The sequence below is a fragment of the Panthera pardus genome, unplaced genomic scaffold, assembly GCF_024362965.1.
Source record: "Panthera pardus isolate Hobbes unplaced genomic scaffold, ASM2436296v1 HiC_scaffold_10, whole genome shotgun sequence".
NCBI classification, from domain to species: Eukaryota; Metazoa; Chordata; class Mammalia; order Carnivora; family Felidae; genus Panthera; species Panthera pardus.
The window spans coordinates 102,626,268-102,648,430 of NW_026526655.1; positions in this window are offsets into that span (position 1 = coordinate 102,626,268).

Genomic DNA, 22,163 nt, shown 5'->3' on the forward strand with positions numbered 1-22,163 from the left:
TCATACAGAATAAAATAGTTTACAGGCAGACATTCCCTAACTCACAAATAAGCTACGTTCTAACAGTGTGTTTGAGACTTGCTGTTTAGAACGCAGGATGTGTGTTCTTCCCGGGAAATCACGTGAACCAGTGTGGGTAGAATCCCAGGCCGGGTCACAAAGGCCGACTTAACCAGTAAGTAACCACAGTGGAGTCGAAGCAACCCCTCATCATGTGATTTCCAAGCAAGACCACGTTCCAAGTTCCAAGAAGGAGTGGCAGAAACACAGCCAAGTGCCCCATGGCCCCAGCGGGAAGATGTACCTCCCAGGTGGGCGTGGGGAGTCCCAATAGAACCATGAAACGGCCATGGGCTTTGCCTGAAGATCCAGTGGTTTCGAGTCACCGTTGCCAGTTTAGGAGTGGCCTAGTTCCTTAACGTCCCTGAGCGTCTGAAAAGTGAGGAGGATTATCATACCTCACAGGAAAGTTATAAGGACAAAAGAAGAGAATGCGTTAAAAGGACCTGTTAAAGCGTCTCGCGTGCATGACAAGCTATCGCTTATTACTGTTAGCTACTTGGGGGGAGTGGAAGGAAGGATGGGCTCTGGCAGTTTGAAGAACTGGGATCCTCTTTTGGGGAAGGCTGACTCCGGGGTGGAGGAAGGCTCCTGCCAGGGCCTGATGGACAGGAGACAGTGAAGGGACCCGGGTTCTTGGCCCCCAGCTGTAGTTCCATCCTGACTCGACAGGAGAGGCAGGCGCTGGGCGGGGCCCACAGCACTACTCCATGTAACCCTGTCATTGAAAGGGCTGGACTCAGCAGCATGCAATCATAAAGCAGACTTGCCCTCTGCAATCATCTTTACCCGTCCCCAGGGACCATCTCCGCAACCTCCCATCATACTTCTGGGCCCTTTCAAGTCTCATTTCAGTGACTAAAATATCCAAGCCAGTGTAACAATCCACCCCCAAACTGTGTTAGATTTTAAGCTCCTGCTCCTTCCTTCCGCAGGCTGAGGACTGCTTCAGGCTTAGAGGCAGCAGAGGGGAGAGGGGTGGGGGTCTGTGTGGTTGGCTTCTCTCTCCCAGCTCTGCCCCAACCCCCATGCTCCCCAGCTGGATTGCAGACGTCTGAGGTCAAACCCACAGGGAGACAGGATGGAGGAAGGAGAGCAGAGCCCCGTGACCTGGCACAGGGTCCTCTGGGTGTCCGATGCACGGCAGTTACCTCTGTCCAGGCCCCTGGCTCCAGAGTGGCTCTGTCCCAGTTTGCCCAGAACTGCGAGATTTTCCAGGAGGCAGGGCTTTCAATGCTAAAACTGGGGCAGGCCCAGGCAAACCGGGAGGAGCTGGTTACCTTACCCAGGCACGTCACACTACCCAGCTCCCTCCAAAGCCACCAATTTCTCGAGACTTTTCTGCCCGGAGTGACCAGTGGGAAAACTGGTAGGCCAACTGTAGTTCTCTTCACAGGTCCTGCTTACAGGGCTCACCTGGCTCTGAGACGTAGATCCCTGGCATCTTCTAAAGACTTTTTTTTTAGTTATTTATTTATGTAGAGGGAAAGAGAGAGAGTAGGGGAGGGGCAGAGAGAGAGAGAATCCCAAGCAGGCTCCACACTGTCTGCACAGAGCCCCGATGCAGGGCTCAGACTCACAAACCATGGGATCATGATCTGAGCTGAAATCAAGAGTCAGATACTTAACCGACTGAGCCACCCAGGTGTCCCAGATTCCTGGCATCTTCTAGATGGTTCTCTTTGAGACCTCTGTCTAAGCTGAAACTTAGCTTATGAACTAGAGGAATTTCTAGTGCCATGGAACCCTCAACTCATCGGTTCCACTGGGCACTTAAGAACATCTAAAAAAAAAAAAAAAAAAAAGAACATCTCAGCAGAGGGACATTTGACTTCAGCTCATGTCATGATCTCATGGTTCGTGAGTTCAAGCCCCACATCGGGCTCACTGCTGTCAGCCTGTCAGCACAGAGCCCGCTTCGGATCTTCTGTCCCCCTCTCTCTGCTCCTCCCCTGCCCGCACTCTCCCAAAAATAAATAAATATTTAAAAAAAAAAAAAAAAGAACATCTCAGCAGGTATCCTCAAGAGAGAAACTACAGCTTGGTGTAGGCCGTGGCCTGGGATCAAATTATAGCTCAACCATGGGGTGCCTGGGTGGCTCAGTGGTTAAGCATCTGACTTTGGCTCAGGTCATGACCTCACAGTTTGTGAGTTTGAGCTCCGTGTCAGGCTCTGTGCTCACAGCTCAGGGCCTGGAGCTTACTTGGGATTCCGTGTCTCCCTCTCTCTCTGCTCCTCCCCCTCTGACACTCTGTCTCTGTCTCTCTCTCTCAAAAATAAATAAACATTTAAAAAAAAAAATTTTTAATGTTAGCTCAGCTTTTCACTACCCTGGACTGTGTTACCTTGAGCAGATTACTGGGCATCTCAGTATACTGGGCCTCAGTTTCCTCCCATGTGAAATGGTACCTAATTCATAGAATTAGCCAGAGGATTGTAAAAGTTAACTCATGCAACCGGTCTGGGTTCTGGTAAGGGCACAGTAAATGTTAGCTGCTATCAACATTACAATAGCAAGCCAGGATTGGGTAACAAAAACTTTAATAAGTTTTAAATCTGTTGCAGGCATGTTTTCTCAAGTTATCTTCTCAATTTTAAGGCAAATTAATGAGTCAGTGTTGCAAAGGCACCAGTGAAAGGTCAGACGCTCACACACTGCTGGTGGGAATATAAATTTATAGTCTCTCTGGAAGGTCATTTAGCAACAAGTTTTGAAATCCCTAAAAATGTTTTTGACCCAGCAATTCCACTTCTAGGAATTTATCCTGAGGAAATAATTAGATGTGCAGATTACTCATCACAATGCCCTTAAAACAGAAAAGGATAGGAAATAATCTAAAGGTCTTACAATAGGGAATTGGTTAGATTTTGGTTCATACATACAATGGAACAACATGCAACCATTAAGAATTAAATAATAAATCTGTATTTATTGACATAGAAGGATGCTTGTGATATGTATGGTGTACGTATTTTTTTTAATGTTTATTTATTTTGAGAAAGAGAGAAAGAACACATGTATGCGTGTGTGAGCAGGAGAGGGGCAGAGAGAGAGAAAAAGAATCCTAAGCAGGTTCCATGCTCAGTGTGCAACCAGATGTGGGCCTCGATCTCACAACTCTGGGATCATGACCCGAGCTGAAATCAAGAGTCAGTTGCTCAAGCAACTGAGCCACCCACGTGCCCCTAGAGCATATACATTTTAAAATCATGTAGATTCCAGGATTTTTTCTGAGCATAGGGATTATTACCATCTAGTTGATGGAAAAATGTATAAATATACTTTTGTATCTTGCTTTTTTCTTTTTTGTTTAATGTTACCTAAAAACCATTTTGCACCATCTATAAACGTTAGTAGTGATAATACCCATCAGCTTGACGTTTCATGATTTAGATGATGAATCATTTCTTGTTGGAGCACGTTATTCCAATAGTGTTAACATCTTCGTACATAATACTTTTTTTTTTTTTCATTTTTGGGAGTATTTCCTTAAGGTTAACACCCCAAAATCAAAATCAAAGTAGCAGAGCAAAGTATAGGAAGGTGTGTGTGTGTGTGTGTGTGCACGCGCACGCTGCATATGAGGGGGATATAAATATTTTTAAGGCTTTCAGCACATACTGCTTTCCAACAAGGTTATACCCATACACAAGAAGAATCAGTCTGGAGTCCATGCTTATCCACTTAGTAGAGCTTGTCCACCCTCCTCTGAAAGAGAGGAGCTCACACTGCGTATATAATGACTTTCCTAGGTTTATTGTCCTACACAAACAGATTATTTTGAGAGTATCCTTTCCTCTTATTATGATGAACACTGCTGGTTTCCTGTGAAACTGCACAAATTACCACAGATACAAGACGAACGACAAAAAAAAAGAGGGGCGCCTTGCTGGCTCCGTTGGTAAAGCATGAGACTCTTCATCTTTGGGTTGTGAGTTTGAGCCCCACACTGGATGTAGAGATTACTTAAAAGTAAAATCTGAGGTGCCTGGGTGGCTCAGTCAGTTTGGCCCCTGACTTCGGCTCAGGTCATGATCTCACAGCTTGTGAGTTCGAGCCCTGCATTGGGCTCTCTGCTGTCAGCACAGAGCCTATTTCAGATCTTCTGTCCACCCTTCCCCCCCGCCCCTCCCCAGCTCCTTCTCTCTCTTTCTTTCAAAATAAATAAACTTTAAAAAATAATAATAGTAAAATAGAATCTTTAAGAGGCACCTGGGTGGCTCAGTCAGTTAAATTTCTGACTCGATTTCGGCTCCGGTCATGATCTCACAATTCATGGGTTTGAGCTCCACATTGGGCTCTTCGCTGAACATGCAGAGCCTGCTTGGGATTCTCTCTCTCTTTCTGTCTCTGCTCCTCCTTCAGTTGTGCTCGCATGCTCGCTCTCTCTCTGTCTCTCTCAAAATAAACTTAAAAATAAGAGGAAGAAAAAATAAAATCTTTAGAAAAAGAGAGAAAGGAGAAAACCATTCCACCGTTACCCTCCCCCCCCCCCCACATACTCACCAATCGATCGGTTTATATGGCAGACAGGCAATTTGATTATGCTCAGTATAACTCAGTACATTTCGGCAGTTTCTAAGTGCCTTTCAGTGGTTGTTCTTCCCTTTACTTCTGATTAATTTTGAATATTTTTTCAGAATTATTGATGATACAAAATTCAAGTGTATTAAGAAGCATCTTAATGCTGGAACATTGAGTGGAAGCCTCGAACAAAAACTGGCAGATTGAAGCCCAGGAGAAACTTCCAAATGTCAAACGCTCTCTTGTTCTATAATAACAGAAAGTCTAAAAAGTCTGATGGACGCAGCATGAAGTTTAGGAAAAGAATCACATAAAACAATCACAAGTAGAAAAATACAAATAATGAAAACGACAAGAGAAGAGAGAAAGATTTTAAGAATTAGAACATGCCAAAAACAGTCCTTCATTAAGAGCAGAGATGTGTCTTGAGCATAGATTCTTTGCATCACCCAACTTAGTGAAAAAGAGTGAATCAGAGGAATATCACTCTTGGTAATTTGACCACAATACACTGACATCAACAAGGATAGCATAGACTCATACTAGGCCACCACTACAAGGACACTGATCAAAAAATGTAGGAAAAAGTATAACAAAAATTGGAGGAAAAAAGGGGGGCCTGGGTGGCTCAGTCGGTTGAGCGTCTGACTTCAGCTCAGGTCACGATCTTGCAGTCCGTGAGTTCGAGCCCCGCGTCGGGCTCTGGGCTGACAGCTCGGAGCCCGGGGCCTCCTCTGGATTCTGTGTCTCCGTCTCTATCTGCCCTTGGCTCACTCGCATTCTGTCTCTGTCTCTCTCAAAAATAAATAAACATTAAAAATTTTTTTTCAAAATTTGTAATGTGTTGTGATTTCCCCTAGATGAATATTCACATTTATACCTAATTTGATCTTCATAATTTGATCCTCTTTTTCTTAGAAAAATTCCCAATTTGTACTAACCTCGGGTGCTGAAAAACCCAGATCCGCCCCTTCTGTGAACACAGTCCCCACCCATGTTCTCGGGGAAGATCCCAAATCCAGTTTCTGCTGTCTCCATTATCATACCTGGCATGTTTCATTTTGTTTGTTTATTTTCTTTCTTTCTTTCTTTATTTTTAGAGGGAGGGAGAGAGTGCAAGCAGGACAGAGGGGGAGACGGGGAGAGAGAGAGAGAGAAAGACAATCTTAAGCAGGCTCCACACTCAGCACAGAGCCTGACTCGGGGCTCCATCCCACAACCCTGGGATCATGACCTGAGCCGAAATCAAGGGTCGGATGTTCAACCGACTGAGCCACCCAGGTGCCCCATACCTGGCATGTTTTGTAACGAGAAGACGTACCACAGCCCAAGTCCCTTTGGGAAGGACTAAACAATGCCAGAAAAACCTCTCCGGAGACTCTGTAGGTGGGAAAAGGGGTCAGTTCACTCAGCTTTTGACACTGAGCATCCACCACAGACATCAGGCACCGTGGACACCGATGAAGGACGGGCCGCAGCGGCAGAGGTGCAGATACAAATGGGAAGTCGGTTTGTGAACCGACGGCACTCAGCAGGGCACAGTCGTAAGGCCACTCTGTTTCCACCACGTCTTTCAACCTGACTCCACCCCAGCGGGACGTCTGAGGCAGGCATCGCACATAGGTCCCTTTAAGGCACGAGAACAATAGTTGTTCAGTAGTTTGGTGGCACTCAAAATGCTCAATTTCACTGAAAGGTCAAGTGTCTCTCTCCTTGGCCATGTCCCCCAGGCACCTGCCATTCTTCCATATCCGCTCGCTAGCCAGGGTTGTTGGTGAAGGGGAGGGGAGGGAGAGAAGGGGAGAGGAACAAGGATAAAGGAGCAGAAAGGCTCTTATCTGATTGCCTCGGTAGTGACCTGACGTCGGAGTTTGATAACTAACCACCATTTAGGACATGTCTGTGGATTTCTTGAAGAAGCCACAAGCACTTATGCTGCAAAGCTTCCAAGGTAGGGTTGCCAGATAAAATACAGGATGCTCAGCTAATCTGAAGTCCAGATAAACAATAAATGGCTTTTTAGTATATCTCAAACAGTGCATGTGATAGACTAACAGCTCGTCCTTTGCTTATCTGAAATTCAAATTTAAATGGCCATCTTGTATCTTCATTTGTCAAATCCGGCAACCCTGTCCTAAGTACCGTGCTCATTATGAGGTTGGGGTGTGTGTATGTTGGGGACAGGGACCGCAGCAGCCCCGCAGCAGCTGTTCTTCTAATCTCCACACCCAACGTGGGGCTCCAACTCACGACCCTGAGATCAAGAGTCACGTGCTCTACCAACCGAGCCAGCCAGGCGCCCTGGGTGAGGTTCCTTTCAGGGAGGCTCCAGGCAGTCTGCCCAGTTTGCGAGCCACATCTAGTGTAGGAGAATGGTGTACCTTTGCCCCATTGCCTTCTGGGGCAGGGCCGTGTTGATCTAGTGTCACCCTGACTTCTGGGACCAGTCCTCGGCTTTCCCCAAACACTTAAAGTTCCCCCTGACGCCCTTCTCACTTACCTGGAGGCGAGAAGGAAGCACCTGTCTCCCCTGCCCCAGGGAAGGGCACTGGGGTGGTGGGAACACACAGGCCTCTGTCAGCCTTCTCCATAGAAACCCTTTTGGCTGTCATTCGCGGGCGGGAAGCGGGGAAGGGTTTAAGGCTGACAGAGGAAGTTTCACATTGTCCTATGTGGGTCTCAGCACTTTGTGTGGATGGGAGGTTTCTTGGCACTGACTATCTTGTTCTCTGCCTTTGCGGCCTCTGTTGAAATTTCTGGATAACAGGAAAAGTCCCTTTTAACCTCCAGTTATACTCCCTCCTTATGAAAGAAGTCCAAGGGGGGCACAATGGGAACCATGGGAAGAGCTTTTTTAGCGGGGTCTGGGGCAATCAGGAAGGGCCTCAAGGAAGGGGAGCCACCTAGCAGGCCCTCAGCCTGTGCTGCTCAAACTTTAAAGTGCCCAGGGTCCCCCAGGATGGAATTAAACTGCAGATTTGGCTTTAGCATGTCTGGGGGGGGGGGGTGGCCCTGAGAGTCTACATTTCCTGCAGCTCTCAGATGATGTCCTCATGTGCACTTTGAACAGTGAGGGGCTAGAAAGACACGTAGGAGTTGTTGCCAGGCCCTTAGGGGAGAGGGGAGAGGTCAGGCATGGCCATCGTGGGAGCATCAAGTGTGAATGCAAAGTTCAGGTCATGTCAACATTGCTTTTGGGCTGTTCAGCCTGTAGGTCAGGGGCTAAAAGGGACCAAACCACACTGGTGGAAGGGGGATGGGGAGTCAGCAGTAGAAGTTCCAGAAGGGTCCTGACTCTGCTAGCAAAGCTAGAACAGGAAAATCAGGCTGAGTGGGCTCCATTTGTGTCAGATCTTGTAAGTAAAAAAAAAAAAAAAAAAAAACACAACAACCACTTTATGAGCTAGCCTCTATAATTGCATTTCACAAAGCCGTGTGAACGTTAATTACTGACTGAATCTGATGGCTTGACCACAAAGGGCCTGGGACGGATACATTCAAGTCTTACTTTGCACCTCGCCCAGCTGGCACTGTCATACAAGTCTGTGTCTCTCAACATGCATAAAAGGTGTGAGTCACATGATAAAGGTCTGTTGCCCTGATGGAACACCTTGCTGAGGGTCAGCGTCTCAGCCTAACCCTGACTATGGGAGTTGGAATAATGGCTCCCCCAAAGATGTCGACACCCTAGTCCCCGGGACCTACGAATATTACCTCACATGGCAAAAGGGACTTTGCTGCTGGGATTTAGGATTTTGAGATGGGGACATCATGCTGGGTAATCTGGGTGGACCTAACCACCCACACGAGTAAGGACTCACCATTCCCAGCTGTGCTCAGAAGGAGTGATGTGACAGTGAAAGAAATGTCAGAGAGACATGTCAGGAGCATGAGAAGTCCTGTTGCCGGTTCCTGTAGCGTGGGAGGGGCTATGTACATGGACCGGAGAGAGCCCCCAGCTGACAGCCAGCAAGGAGACTTGGGTCCCAGATCTCATGGAACTGAGTTCTACCAGTTGTGTGAACAAGAAAATGGTTCCTCTCTTACAGTCTCCAGAAAGGTATGTGACCCTGCAGTCATGTGGGGACCCATGTCAGACTTTGATGCACGGAACTATATGACAATAAATTGCATTGTTTAATTTTTTTTAATGTTCATTTTTGAGAGTAAGAGACAGAGTGTGAGCGGGGGAAGGGCAGAGAGCGAGGGAGACAACAGAATCCGAAGCAAGTTCCAGGCTCTGAGCTGTCAGCACACAGCCCGATGCGGGGCTCAAAGTCATGAACCATGAGATCATGACCTGAGCCGAAGTCGGACCCTTAACCGACTGAGCCACCCACGTGCCCTAAATTGCATTGTTTGAAGCTGCTAAATTTGTAGTGATTTGTTATAGCAGCGACAGAAAACAAATACCCTGCGGAGACCGACTTCCCTCTTCCTTGTTAGAGGAAGGCCCCGAGCCTGATGCTGCAAACTAGCCTCTCTAGGTTGTCACACCCAAATGCTGAAAGCTCCCCAGAAGCGGCTGCTGTTTTCTGAGAACAATGAGTTGCTTGTCAGCCTGAGAGAATAGGATGACAAATCTACTTCGCTAACAGCCCTGAGTCTGATGGGCATGCCCTCCCATGGCAAGTTGGTCCTTGAATACTTGCCTTCTGTTCTGCCCTTATTTTCCTTGGCTCCCTGGCTGACTCCTTTGGTGTTCTAACTGTATCCAGAAAGCCATCTCAACTCTTGTTATAGAGAAAAGCCATATGGACATAGCATGGGGACTCACCACACGCCTGCCTCGGTGGTTTCTGGGAGGAGCTCTGCCCGGACATCTCAGTGACACCTTCTTGGCCCCATAGGGTGGTTAGAAGAAGAAGGGATGTGGAACCAGTCCAGTTCAACCATGTCATTTTACGTGGAAGGAGGGAAGGAAGGAAAGGAGAAAAGAAGGAAGCAGAGGTCAACTTCCAGAGAACCCATCTTCCAGAGGTGGGCCAGGCCGACAGGATTCCAAAGACTGCTGTGACAGTGGAATTAGGGAAGCAATGAGAGTTGAGAGAGAGCTAAGGACACTGAGCCCAGACAGCCAAGAGGGCGTCCCCGAGGGCCACTAAAGCCATCAGCACCCAGTATCCACCAAGGCTCTGAGATGGATGCCTGGGCACCAAGCAGCCAACACCAGGGTGTTGGAGCAGGTTCTGTGGTCAGCTTCTGTCACCCCCCCCCCCCCCCACACACACAAAGGGACCAGATGACCAAAGTCACACCTCAGATAAACAGAGCCGCCTGGACCTCACACTGAGCACATGTCATTCTGCCCAAACAGCCATCTATTTCCATGATCGTAAACATGTATTCAAAGTTACTAAATATGTGCACAGTTTCTCAGGGTACAGATTGTTCTCTAACGGTCAACATCTAAACAAATCGATTAAGGTCAACCTGTTAATTTTCTGAGTAATTGAGCAAACTCAGCTTTCTTTCTCCTCCCTCTCCCCGTTTAAAGCATGCTTTCTAGACTGTGGCTTCAAATGTCATAGCACTACATCAAGGCCTACTTTCCGTTTCTGGCTCACAAATGAAAGCGTGCTCAGGTTCCCTCACCTGTGGGGTTCTGTGCTTTGTGTGTGGGGGGGCCTGGTTTCCCCTGTGGCAGAGTGAAAAACAGTGGGTGAGGAGGTCACTCAGGTTCAGAGGCGGAGAAGCCTCCACACTGGAGTTTATGGGTCTCAAAGGGCCTCACCACGTAGAAATTCCTGCTCCGCCCTGCCTACTGCATCCCCTTTTAGGAAGTGCCTGTACCCCAAAAGACTCTGTGGTTGCTGAACTATTAATTACTTCAACAAACAGTCATTGATCGTCTCCTGTCTGCTGGACACAAGAGTCCTATGAAAGAAGGACTCTTCACCTTAATCTGCAACCTGATTGGTTCCTGACACCATCCCTCTGTACCCCAGTTCTACAGCCTTCCAGCCTGACCCAAAAAGTGGTCTCTCTTAGCCTCTGGCCTCTGCTTTCTTCCAGGGTCTATTTTTCATCCTCCTCCTTGGCTCAGTGACCACAAAAGAGAGTTCCAGGCAGTCACCCCTCCCCTCCCCCACCCTAGTCTTGGCCTCGGGGCCAGGCGGGATCCGGATCCCGCCTGCCAATAAAGCACTCAGAGCTCCAAGCCAGTTTCTGGGGGGACGGCAGCAGAAGGTGCTTTCCCTGGGGGACTGAGTGTCAGCCCCTGTTCTCTGGTACAGCAAAGGCCTTCCATTCGGGCCCTGGAATGGCAGCCTTAACTTTCCGTCACTAGGGGTCCCCTGACAGCAAGCACAAGATGGCCATCTTGCCTGAAGTCCATTTCATCTTGCAAAGCCAGCTTCCGCTGCTCCGTGATGATTAATGCTGTAGCTCTCTTTCTACTCTGTGAAATGACTTTTCATGCAGTGCACTCATTGAAAGGGCTCTGCCATCTGCATGGGTCTCTGCGGAAATGTGGGGAAATGGCCATGCATTTATTTATGTCGCCCATTGTTAGCTAAGAATATCCAGGTGTTCTAATAATGGAGGTACGAACACAGGAAAAAGTGTTGGATGGTGGAAAGGATGCTGAGCTCAGTATCAGGAAAACGAGCCCCACGGCCCGACCTGGGTGGCCTCAGCAAGTACCTTGTACTTTGTTAGCCTCAGATTCTTGCAGGGAAAAAAATGAGCCTACTAGTTTTGCTCGGCCGATCTCAAAGGGTTGTCATGAGAATCCAATGAGAGGGCGTTGTGTATCCCACATTCCCTCAGGCGCCAGCAGCCAGAAGGACACATGAATCCACATTAACAGGTGTCATAGCTCATGCCTCCCACCTTCTGACACAAGGCCCCCAGGGATCCCCAACATGTTTCACCAGAGATATTTTTGGGAGCTCCTGGGGGTGTCTCAGGAGAAACCTTTTTCAAGTGCCTGAGATGCCCTCTCTACAACTACCCATGCCCCCAAGAAGGTGAATTTCAGGGCTCTCAAAGCTGCAAAAACCAAGAGGTGTCAAAATGATCTGTCCCCTTAGACCTGCTACACCCCCTTCGTGTCAGAATGACACCTGGAGGCTGGGAGTGTAGGAACCCAGGAATGCTCAAGCTTCAGGTTAGGCTCAGAAGAACACTGCTACACAGAGGGGCTGGGGAGCAGCGTCAGACCCTGGGCTGAGGTCTTACCCACGTTCCCATTGAATCCACATGGCTGCCCCAGAGGTGCGTGTTGTCCCCTTTCTCATTTTGCCAAGGTCACTCAGCTGGTAGTAGTAGGTGGTAGAGCCATGTGGTGAACATTTGTCATTGTGGTGAACATCGGGCATCTGGATATACTTATGCTACACTTTCTTCTAGAAGTTTCATAAGTTTTAAAACTTACATTTAGGTCAATGGTCCAACTTGACTTAATTTTTGTATATAATACAAAGTGAGAATCATTGTTCTTTTCTTTTGCAGATGGATATCCACTTGAGGATATACTTTTTTTTTGGCAGAAACATCAAGGTAAGTGGGAGGAGGGTTCTACCACCCACTGTGGAAATCAAGTTGAAGGGGAAGATATTCCCTCTTTCCATTCTCTGGTCGCTCAAAACTTCAACTCTTGAGGGTCACCTGGGTGGTTCAGACAGTTAAGCATCCGACTCGTTCTCACTCAGCTCAGGTCATGATCTCACAGTTCTGAGTTCGAGCCCTGCATCGGGCTCTGTGCTGATGGCACAGAGCCTACTTGGAATTCTCTCTCCCTGTCTCTGCCACTACCCTGCTTGTGAGCTCTCTCTCTCTCTCTCTCTCTCTCTCTCTTTCTCTTTGTCTCAAAATAAATAAATAAAGTTAAAAATTTTTTTTACCTCTCGAGGGAGACAAGCCAAGGCACAGTTTCAGTTAGAGGTTATGCGGGGTGGTCCTGAAGTGCAGTGACAAGAACTCCCCCCACCTCGTCAAGCTGGTGTCTCCCCAGGTAGCTTCTCTACTGTGCCTCACTTCCTTTGTCAGGGCCTCCCACCATCCGGTTGTTCTATGAATTACCCACCGCCCCTCACATAAATTTCTCTTCTGCTAAAGTTAACCAGAAACAGTTTGTGTTGGCAACCCAATCCCTGGCTGCCACGAGGCAGGATTCAAATCCAAGCATCTCTTCTAGAAACACCCATGTGCTTTCTAACGAACGTACCTTTCATGGTGCTCTGTGAAAGCCTATCTGCATAGAAGACGTGATTACAATGCATTAAATTGGACAATATCCTCATGAAATAAGTGACAGGGTGGTGGCAATTATGGAAGAAAGCAAGTCAAGCCATCAAGGTCAGATGCTCTAAATCTCCATACTCATAGAAAGGTTTGAAAGGAAAAGTGCTACTCAAGTCCGGAAAACCACAGTGTAAATAGGAAGCTCCATCTGGGTAATGGGATTCCACCACCTGTTTCTTAAATAACTGAATTCAGAGGCAATTTTTAAAAATTTCCTGTATAGTTTGTGTATGGTCATAATCCTGCAACCCAGTATTTTAAAGCCAGAAAACACCCTAAAAGTCATCTGACTTCTTCACCTCATTTCATAGATAAGGGGACTGGTACCTAGTTAGGTTAAAAGACTTATCTAACATCACACACCGAGGTAGTGATGGAACCAGAGCTAGAGGGAAGTTTTGTCTCTACACCAACACATTGCCCAAAGGAAAGGAGGTTGAAAGAGTCCAAAAATCCAGAGGGTAACATACTTACTCAGTGGGAAACTACATTAATTAGTTTAATTATCTAGGAAATGAAATCACACACTTTTCCCCAGTCTTTTTGTCTCTGTGAAGTCACAGGTTCATCCTCAAGATGGTCCCCCTGAGATGTGCCTGCTGTTTCCTCTGTTCCTACAGAGGAACCATCCAGGTAAGCCTCACCTCCCACAGTCTCCTATAGTATCCTGAGGCCCATACTCAAGTGAGCAAAGCATTGCAGAGAGCTAGGGTGTATTCAAAGTTCTCTAAAGGATGGTTGACCTTTGACCAACGTGGGGGTCAGGGGCGCCAACCCCCTATGTAGCCTGTAGTGCTATCTTGGTGCTGTGGTAGTACCTTCTAGATGATCATTCAGATTAGCTTCTAAGGAAGAAAGATGCTCAAGAAAACCTAAGGTCTTGGAGAGCCTGGCTGGCTGAATCAGTAGAACATGCAACTCTTGATGTTGGGGTCATGAGTTTGAGTCCCACGTTGGGCAGAGAGATTAATCAAAAAACAAAACAACAACCTAAGGTCTCTACTGAGGCATTTTTGCATCAGCAGGCAGCCACTCTCAGTACAGTTTAAGGAAAAGCCTCCCTTCCAAATGATACATTTCCTTAAGAGGATCTTGAAGTTAGAGGACATCCCAGGCAGGGCTGACTCAGTTTCCCCACAGGCCCTCCCCAGCCACCTTACAACAAAAATTATGAGCATGTGTTACATTTATAATAAAAAATGAAACTAATCTTTTAAAAAAATCCAGCTTCCATGGCATTACGCCCAGATCTGGGGTGAATGGGGCAGGCAAATCTGTATTTTAATAAGTTCTTTGGATGATTCCCACGTGCAGACAGAGTTGAGAACCCTTGGGTCGAGGCATTAAGGGTCTCTGATAATGTATTACCTGGGAGAGGTGTGTGATTTGGTGTCACTCTCTCAGATCAGCTCCTGGGAAAGAGGGATGCTGATGAAATTCAGAAGACCTATGTAGTGTTTCGTGGGACAGAAGTGAGTTACTTAAGTAGAGCACACCAGGGACAGCCAGAGGGCACTGGCCCGTCTCAGCTTGGGCCGCCATACCAAAATACCATAGATTGCATGGCTTAAACAAATGAAACTTATTTCCTCACAGTTCTGGAGGCTGGAAGTTCCAGATCAAGGTCTGGCTGGGTTCAGTTTCTGAGAGAGTTCCCTTTCTGACTTACAGATGGCCACTTTGTCCTGACGTGGCCTTTCCTCCTAGTGCACTTGGAGGGAGAGAGAGAGTGAGCTTTCTGGTGTCTCTTCCTATAAGGACACTAAGCCTGTGGGGTCAGGGCCCCATTCTTAGGACCTAATTTTGCCTTTATTACCTCCTTAGAGACCCCATCTTCAAATATAGTCACATGGGGGATTAGGGCTTCAACAAATGGAAAGAGGGAGGGGCACAAACATTCACTCCACGACAGTGCCCAAGAAGTAGAAAACGGAGAAGGGGAAGCCAGGCCAGCTCACAGGGTAAGCCTCAGAGGCCTCCCTTTGTCCTGTTGGCCTCCATGTTCTTTTCTGTCCACCACAAGCCGGGACTCATAACTCAGGAACCCACAGGCAATTAGGATATTTGTTTTATTTGGAAGCCCCCATATTATGTTTAAAAATAATTCTGGGTTTTTTATGAAAAGCAGGTTGGAAAAACATCTGGAATGAGATACATCCACAGACAATTTACATAGACCAAAAAGAGAATGGGAAAAAAAAAAAAACCCACTCCAAATTATACTATTCTTAACAGTGCCGGGAAAGACAGGAATGAGCAGGGAGGGGGACAAACTTCTAAATGATAGTAAAAGGAGGTAGAGGAAACCAGATTGTGGGTGGGTCTGTGAGCACTTTGCTCTCACCTTATGGAAAGAAAGAAGTTTCATTGAAGTAATTTGGAGTCTTTTTCAAAAAAGCAATTTTTATGTGTGGTTCTAAATTACAGACTTGAGTCAATTCTGAAGAACTTCCCACAAGATTAGTATCTAAATTCCCCTCCTCTCCACAGCTAAACAGTCTGTGTCCTGTCTCCACTAATATGGGTTGTCCTCTAAGAGGAAGTGCGTTTCTGGCAGACATCGTTTCAACAGCAGTGTTGCTGTGTGATGTTGTGATATAATAAGAAATGTATATTTGGTCTTTGTCCCCGGTTCCTGGCACAAGAGCTTCTAAAACCCTTGGAATCTCCTGAGTGCTAAGAGTGTCTTTGGTATGCTGATGACTTTTGGCTGAGGGGCTCCTACAAAGCTTGGACTGGAGGGTTTGAACTTTTGGCCTCTTCTCTGGACCTTCAGGGAGGGGAGAGGGCTGGAGAGTAAGCTAATCATCCCTAGCCAATGATTTAATCACTTGTGCCCACCTAACGAAACTTCGTAAAAGCTCCTAAGCCACAAGATTCAGAGAGCTCCTGGGTTGGTGATTATATTGAGGCACTGGGGGCGGGTAGCACACCCAGAGAGGGCCTGAAAGCCCAGAGCCCCACCCATACCTTATTCAATGCTTCTCTTCCATTTGGCTGTCCCTGAGTCGCAGGTTTATAATAAGCCATTCATAGCTAGTAGACTGTTTTCCTGAGTTCTGCGAGCTATTCTGGCCCATTATCCAACCCAAAAAGGATTCATGGGAACCCCTAATTGTGGCCAGCCGGTCAGAAGTACAGGGGGCTGGTGATTTGCAACTGGCATCTGGAGTCGGGGCAGTCTCCTGGGGCTGGGCCTGTAACCTGGGGGAGCTGACATTAACTCCAGGTGGTCAGTGTCAGAATCGATTTAAATTGCAGGACACCCAGTTGGTATTTGGAGAGGTGGATAACAGGGTAGTATTGGGGGAGGGGGCCGGAAATCCGCACATTTTGTGTCGGAAGTGTTGGAATGTGAAAACAGCCTATGTTTCTTCATGTTCAACATACTGAGTTGAAAAGGGGTTGACATCTTCAAGAACCCCTTCAGAAGGGTTGATGAAGGCCCCCCCCACAAACAACAATAGCAATTCCTCATTGCAAAACAGTTCATCTCTAGGACGCTCTGCCTGGGGAATAAATCTTTACTGAAAGCTCACTGTCTTAATAGTCTGTGTCGATTCCTTTAAGAGGGAAGGCAGTAGAAAGGAGCTGGCATGGCTGGGCATCTATTAAGTTATGTCTCTTATTCTTGATCAGTTCTATGAGGTTGTGACGGCTGTGCATGTTTCACAGATAAGGGAGCTGAGTCCCAGAGAGTCTAGCCTCCAATCTAGATCTAGCCCCTCTGCCCACTAGTTGTGACTTTTGGCAAGTTACTTAAGTCTCTATGTCCTGGGCTCTTCATCTGTAAAATGAGAATAAGAAAATCCCCCTCACAGGGCAACTGAGAGGATGGAAAATAACACATTGCAAAGTATTTAGTAGAGAAATAAGTGATCAGTAAATATGAAGTACTGTTATTATTGTTACAGTTAAAGAGGTCAAGTAGCTTGCTCAAATTAAAATTGCTATTAAGTGCTAATGCTGGATTTCCGTCACTTTCTTCGTCCAAAGTACACTCTCCTCATTACTCAGCAGGCTCTCTAAGCTGAGAATAAAAGACAGAGAGACGGAGACATCTGTCCTCTTTCCTCCAGGGGTACCAAGGTATCTAAGGGTGTGGATTTGATTGATGTTAACTTCTGGCCACAGACTGATTGACTGATTGATTGATTTTGTGGCTTATTGGTCAGAAAGCCGGGCTGGCTCCCTGGAACCTGCTGGAATGCTCAGAAAATTTGGCTGACTGGGCAGTGGGTAGGGTTGGAAGCTGGGAATAGGCTGGCCAGGGTTGGGGAAATTAGACTGCCACAGGCCTGGTGCAGGAGTGGGTACAAGGTCTAGACACTATGTCTGTGGGCTCAACGGGCTGGACAGTCTGGACTACATACGTGGCCAGGCAAGCAGGCAGGCTGCAGGGGGATGTGCCCAAGTCAGCAGGCTACCGTTGAGCTGGAAGAAAACCCATGGAGCTAGCAGCCAATGGGTGACTTGGAACAATGAAGGATGGGACTGGGGTCTCCTAGGGGCTCCTGGGGAGGGGACTGACTCTCAGTAACTTACCCACAGCCCTGGCCACTGTTAGTCTCTCCTAGCAAAGGGGTAGGAGTGGGGTGCGGGTGGGGAGGTGAGGGCGTGTGTAAAGAACCAGCATGAAAATAGAAGCTGGGCACAATCACTGCTTATATGCTGGGCACTTTACATGTACCAGTAGCTAGTCCCACCACCGGGGTACCAGTAAGGAAACTGAGGCTCATACAAGTCAAATAGTAATGGTCAAGGTCAGTGTTAGACTGTTGAATAAGCTAACTAAAAGTCTGCTTAGGATATTTACAAAGTAGGAATATATGAAAACTTTTTTCAACAACTGTCAATTTGAGGGGCACATGAGTGGCTCGGTGGGTTAAGCATCTGACTTCAGCTCAGGTCATGATCTCATCATTCATGAGTTCAAGCCCCCCACTGGGCTCTCTGCTGTCAGCACAGAGCCCACTTTGGATCCTCTGTCCCTCCCCCCAACCCCGTCCCTTTTCCCTTGTACTCTCTCTCAAAAATAAACAAACGTTTTAAAAATTGTCAATTTGAATTGTCTAAGAATGCATCAAAGCAATCATTGTTGGAAAAATCAGAACTTTGTTGATTATTTTACAATTGTTGATATTTTTACAATTATTTTTATGTCCTAAAGAGAGCAGAAGGGGGAGGGTGGAAAAATGGCTTTCTCCCCGTTTTCCTCTCCTTTTTAGGGGCATGGGGAGAGGAGGAAAGCTTTTCTAGAAGCCTTCAGCAAATTTTCTCCAGCATCTTTTTGGCTAGGACAGAGTCACACACATACCCTAGAACAGTTACTGGCAAAAGGAACCAGAACTGCATTAATTGTCTTAGAATAATCACAACTTATACTATGGGGCTGGGCAAATGGCCACACCATAGAATTGGGTTCCGTCAGCAAGAAGGGGACAAGGGTGGTTGAGTATGCAATCGGGGAGCTATCACAAGACTTCAGGATGCTCCGGGATCACTGGGGAGCTTGTGAAGCATGGACTATTCATGTACCAAATGGCTGCCTTGAGTTAGGGTTTATCAACTATCACTTTTAAAAAGGGAGTATTAATGGACCCTTGTGAAGACTTGAATCCCATGACATAGTATTGTTAGTACCGTGCTCTAACGAAAGCTTCCCCTCCACCACGGCCTGTCTTTATTTCTCTCACTTTCCTTAATCAACTAAACTCCTTGTGACCTGTCTTCACTCTGTCTACTTCCCACTCCCTCTTCAACTCATTGTCATCTGCCTTCCACCCCCGTCTCTTCCTTGAGATTGTCAGTCAACGGTCATGAATGAATATTCAACTCCCAATCCCTGACACACTTTCCCACCCACAGTTTACTCAGCTCGTGGCACATGGCACAGTTAACCCTTCTGACAGTCTTGACAAGCTCTCTTCCTCTGAGGCCTGGGACCCTACCCAGTCCTTCTCGCCCTGACTGGTCTACCACAGGGGCATATTCCCAAATGTTGGGGCTCACCCCATAGCATTCTTTCCTTTCCTCCTCTTCTTTCTCCTGACACTGTCCTTAGGACACGCACCACCATATCCAATATCTAACTCCAGTGCAGGCTGGAGACTTGAGCTTGCAGACCTTAAGTTTAAGTGACTGGATGGTTCTACCTAGAATCTCATAAGTACCTCAAGTTCAATTTCATTTAAACTGGAGTCATCATCGTATCTTTCAAACTGACTCCCTTTTATCTTGCACTCTTGATCTTGGTGACTGGCACAACGACCCATCCAGCCACTTGGCCAACCAGAAACCTGGATCCCACCTGGATCAGATGATAAATGATCAGGTGATCTTGTTTCTACTTAGTTAACATCTCTAAGTATCTCTGTTCTTTTTTATGTCCACAATTTCCACCTTGATCTAACCATAGCCCTCTGGGTTATCACGCGGGTCTAAAGCTTATTTCCCTACCTTTATGCCTACCCTACCCCCAGTCTAGTTTCTACTATTGATACTTGCTCAGAGAGGAGCTGGAGGTACAAATTCAGCAAGGAGTGCGTCTAATAGGCATGGCTCATAGTAAGGGTCTAGTCACTGCTAACAGCTCCTACTCATGGAGCAGCCCGACTCTGCCATCGTTACCATTATGCAACCCTACCTCTTCATGATTGTAGACCACTTATTTATTTTTTTCAAATGCTGTGGAATCACACAGAGCTGATTTATTTATTTTTTACTTATTTTTTTATTTTAGAGAGAGAGTGCAAGCAGGAAAGGGGCAGAGAGAGTTGGGGACAGAGGATCCGAAGCAGGCTCTGTGCTGACAGCAGAGAGCCTCATGTGGGGCTCAAACCCACGAACTGTGAGATCACGACCTGAGTCCAAGTCGGATACTTAACCAACAGAGCCACCCAGACTCCCCGTTTGGAGACCACTTAAATTAATCCATTGGCTCTTGCTATACGCTCTGGAATTCCTAATAAGCGTGTTATAAATTATCTGAGGAAGAACACACAAATCTAAGGGCTAATTTTTAGAATGTTAGCATAAAGCCAATGGGATGTTCTCAACTACAAAGAACTTCTCAATAATTTGAAAGCTTTTTCTCCGCTGGATTGAATAACTAATTAGTTTGATGTCATCGACACCAAAATAATTCAGACCTAAGTTAAATCTATTATTCTGTAAATAAAGTCATTTCGAAATTGCCTCAAAGAGACTTTGACATTTTCGCTCTTTTCAAAACTGTCATTTCACATTCTATGTTTTGCAAGAGGTTTAAAGCAAGAGCACTTGTGCCTTCCCATTTGGGTAAACTTGACCTTGAGCTGGAGCAAAGTGCCCCACACTCACAGTGTTTACCTAGTTTTTCTTGGGTTGGATTTTAGCCAAACCTTCAACAGAGGTGCTCCAGAATGACTTTAATGCTTTATCACAGGAACTGGAGTATGTGTCCTAGGCCAATACAAACAGGTGTCCTAGTGCTTGGCTTCAACTCTATGAACACTTAACAGTTCTAACCCTTGTAAAGAGAGGGAGAATGTTGGCTTCGGCTTTTAGATCAACCACTTCTCCACTGGTCCATAAAGTCTTTTGGAGCAGGTGCTATATCGTATTCATCCCTGCAAACCCAGATCCTAGCATGGTGCTGGGCACAGGGACAGCACTCCATCAAGCCAAATGCTTAATCCTGCTGCCAGGGTTAGAGGTCCTAGTTTATCTCCTGCCTCAACTGGGACTGGTTCAGAACAGGGGTTGGGTAGCAGAGCACTAACAAGGGACAGATAGCATCCTACCATATAAGAACCTGAGTGGTAGAGATGAAAGTAGATGGGGGTTGACAGTATTTGAGAAACAGTCAAGTTGTTGGAAAAACATATAGCTTCCCAAAATGACTAAGCTGAAGGACTGGAAATTCAATGTGTAGGTGCTGACATGCTTGTTTAAAGAGGAAAGATATGTTTTACAGTAACCACGCACAGAGCTTATACTAACACATGCTGCCCCTCCCTATAAGCCAAATGAAGGTACATGCTAATTCTCTCCTCTTTGGGTTGATGTTTGTCCTACTTTTTTCCCACTAAGACTAGATCTGTGATTCTTCTTTCCTACCGAAATGTATAAAACATCCACTTGTGGAAAGATTCTGATGTGTACAATTCCAAATATTGCAAGCCCCAAACAGAAGCAAGGCACAGCCTTGGAAAAATTCTCAGTTGACTGCTACAATTAAATCAGGAATATCTTAAAACATAAAAACAAACAAACAAATAAATAAGCAAGCAAGCTTGGGCCAAAATCCCAATTGTAGAAGCAAGGAAAATGGGCAGTTGAAGGGAAATCACCTGTGGGGGGGGTGGTGGTGGTGTGGGGGTAGCTCCTTCCCACTCCAGTCACTTGGCAATTGCTTGTTTGAACATTGGACAGGGCCTTAAAATAACCTACTCTCTGTCAGACATAGCTGATGTCGTGTCTACATAGGGAGCATTACCATTCATTGATAGCACCATGTGCCAGGCACTAGGCCGAATGCTTTGTATGCATCACCCCTTTTCATGTTCACAATTCTGCGGGGGCCCACAATCCTCTTGGAGCTTGAGTGATTTACCCAAGTACACACAACAGATATGTCTGCCCTATCCAAAGCCCAGCTTCCTTCCACAGAACCAGTACTTCCCAGACTGGACGAGGGCTCGGCATGGTCAGGAAAGCCCTGCTCATTAGCTACAGGGTGGGGGAGAGCGTAGGCCTCCAGACTTTTGAAGACTTTTGCAGAGCACCATGGCAGGCACTCAAGAACTGTTGCTGCCATTTGCAGACCCTGTTCATTTCAAGGAGGACAGTTTGTCCCACGGTGAGTGCAGTGCTCAGAAAAGGAGGTCCAGAACACGGGTTAATATGGGGCCACGAGGCATGTGCTGTTCTGACAGTTGTCTGAACAAAGACTTGATCCAGGAAGGAGAAATAAAAACCTGCTTCAACCGGAGCAACTGGTCTAGATCTCCGGCGGGGGGCCGGGGGGGGGGGGTGGCACAGTAGAGATTGGTGGGGCCACAAGGAGATTTGATGAAGACCAGGAGGGTTGGGAGAAGGCAACAAGGAGCAGGTGTGGGGGGAATGTTGTCTGATGGTTTAAGTAACTGTCTTTGAATGCCAGGCACATTCAAAAATATAGAGCCCCCCCCCTTTTTCATTTATTCATTTTGAGAGAGACAGAGCATGCACAGATGTGTGAGTAGGGAGGTGCAGAGAGAGAGGGGGAGAGAGAGATCCCGAGCAGGCTTCACGCTCAGCACGGAGCCAGACACAGGGCTCGATCTCGCAAACCATGAGATCGTGACC